Below are 2,733 nucleotides of genomic sequence, written 5' to 3'. Positions count from 1 at the left end.
GGGCGTTCAGCGCCAGCTCTTCTCCAGGGTGTAATTCTGGCGTTCAAACGCCCAGATGCTGCCTATTTTGGGCGTTCGGTGCCAGAACCATGCTCTGTTCTGGCGTTGAACGCCAGCCAGATGCTCCTTACTGGCGTTTAAACGCCAGTGAGATCCTCTTCCAGGGTGTGATTTTTCTTCTGCTGTTTTTTATTTCGTTTTCAATTTTTATATTTATTTTGTGACTCCACATGATCATGAACCTAATAAAACATGAAAGAACAAGAAAAATAAAATTAGATAAATAAACATTGGGTTGCCTCCCAACAAGCGCTTCTTTAATGTCAATAGCTTGACAGTGAGCTCTCATGGAGCCTCACAGATGTTCAGAGCATTGTTGAGACTTCCCAACACCAAACTTAGAAGTTGGATATGGGAGTTCAACACCAAACTTAGAGTTTGGTTGTGGCCTCCCAACACCAAACTTAGAGTTTGACTGTGGGGGCTCTGGTTGACTCTGTTTTGAGAGAAGTTTTTTATGCTTCCTCTCCATGTTTACAGAAGGATAACCTTGAGTTGTAAACACAAGGGAGTCCTCATTCAGTTGAAGGACTAATTCACCTCTGTCAACATTAATCACATCTCTTGCTGTGGCTAGGAAAGGTCTTCCAAGGATGATGGATTCATCCTCATCCTTCCCAGTATCAAGGACTATGAAATCAGCAGGGATGTAAAGGCCTTCAACCTTCACTAACACGTCCTCTACTTGTCTATAAGCCTGTTTTCTTGAATTGTCTACCATCTCTAATGAGATTTTAGCAGCTTGCACCCCATAGATTCCCAGTTTCTCTATTACAGAGAGGGGCATCCCTGAACCAAGGTCACACAGAGCCTTTTCAAAGATCATGTTGCCTATGGTACAAGGTATTACGAACTTTCCAGGATCCTGTTTCTTCTGAGGCAATGTCAATTGATCCAGATCATTTAGTTCATTGGTGAACAAGGGAGGTTCATCTTCCCAAGTCTCAATACCAAATAACTTGGCATTCAGTTTCATGATTGCACCAAGAAACTTGGCAGCTTGCTCTTCAGTAACATCCTCATTCTCTTCAGAAGAGAAATACTCATCAGAGCTCATGAATGGCATAAGGAGGTTCAATAGAATCTCTATGGTCTCTAGATGAGTCTCAGATTCCTTTGGTTCCTCAGAAGGAAGCTCCTTATTGATCACTGGACATCCCAGGAGGTCTTCCTCCTTGGGATTCACGTCCTCTCCTTCCTTTACAGGTTCGGCCATGGTGATCAATTCAATGGCCTTGCACTCTCCTTTTGGATTCTCTTCTGTATTGTTTGGGAGAGTACTAGGAGGGATTTCAGTGATCCTTTTGCTCAGCTCGCCCACTTGTGCCTCCAAATTTCTAATGGATGACCTTGTTTCATTCATGAAACTTATAGTGGCCTTGGACAGATCAGAGACTAAGTTTGCTAAATTAGAGGTATTTTGTCCAGAGTTCTCTGTCTGTTGCTGAGTGGATGATAGAAAAGGTTTACTATTATTAAACCTATTTCTTCCACCATTATTAAAGCCTTGTTGAGGCCTTTGTTGATCCTTCCATGAGAAATTTGGGTGATTTCTCCATGATGGATTATATGTGTTTCCATATGGTTCACCCATATAATTTACCTCAGCTATTACAGGGTTTTCAGGATCATAAGCTTCTTCTTCAGAAGATGCCTCTTGAGTACTGTTGGATGCAGCTTGCATTCCATTCAGACTCTGAGAAATCATATTGACTTGCTGAGTCAATATTTTATTCAGAGCCAGTATGGCATTCAGAGTATCAATTTTAAGAACTCCCTTCTTCATAGGCGTCCCATTACTCATAGGATTCCTTTCAGAAGTGTACATGAACTGGTTATTAGCAACCATGTCAATGAGTTCTTGAGCTTCTGCAGGCGTTTTCTTTAGGTGAATGGATCCACCTGCAGAAGTATCCAATGACATCTTAGCTAATTCAGACAGACCATCATAGAATATATCCAGGATGGTCCATTCTGAAAGCATGTCAGAAGGACACTTTTTGGTCAGTTCTTTGTATCTCTTCCAAGCTTCATAGAGGGATTCACCTTCCTTCTGTCTGAAGGTCTGAACATCCACTCTAAGCTTACTCAGCTTTTGAGGAGGAAAAAACTTTGCTAAGAAAGCCTTGACCAACTTATCCCAAGAGTTCAGGCTATCCTTAGGTTGAGAGTCCAACCATATTCTAGCTCTGTCTCTTACAGCAAAAGGGAAAAGCATGAGCCTGTAGACTTCAGGATCTACTCCATTAGTCTTAACAGTATCACATATCTGCAAGAATTCAGTTAAGAACTGAAAAGGATCTTCAGATGGAAGTCCATGAAACTTGCAGTTTTGCTGCATCAGAGAAACTAATTGAGGTTTCAGCTCAAAATTATTTGCTCCAATGGCAGGAATGGAGATGCTTCTTCCATGTAAATTGGAATTTGGTGCAGTAAAGTCACCAAGCATTCTCCTTGCATTATTGTTGTTGGGTTCGGTTGCCATCTCCTTTACTTGTTCGAAATTTTCAATAAGGTTGTTTCTGGATTGTTGTAATTTAGCTTCTCTTAGTTTCCTCTTCAGAGTCCTTTCAGGTTCTGGATCAGCTTCAACAAGAATGCCTTTTTCCTTGTTCCTGCTCATAAGAAAGAGAAGAGAACAAGAAAAGAAGAGGAATCCTCTATGTCACAGTA

The 2,733-nt window shown here is 41.3% G+C and overlaps 1 non-coding gene across 1 annotated transcript; it reads left to right on the top strand.

Moving 5' to 3' along the window:
• The first annotated feature begins 2,038 nt into the window (after positions 1-2,038).
• LOC148548009 (small nucleolar RNA R71) lies at positions 2,039-2,146 on the top strand. Its single transcript, XR_015897386.1, has one exon. It is a non-coding gene; the product is annotated as a small nucleolar RNA R71 (small nucleolar RNA).
• The last annotated feature ends 587 nt before the right edge of the window (positions 2,147-2,733 follow it).

This window comes from Arachis ipaensis, chromosome B8 (genome assembly GCF_059453495.1).
Source record: "Arachis ipaensis isolate K30076 ecotype BB chromosome B8, ASM5945349v1, whole genome shotgun sequence".
Taxonomy (NCBI): Eukaryota; Viridiplantae; Streptophyta; class Magnoliopsida; order Fabales; family Fabaceae; genus Arachis; species Arachis ipaensis.
Note: the sequence above shows the minus strand (reverse complement) of the source record. Positions and strands in the feature narration are given on the sequence as shown.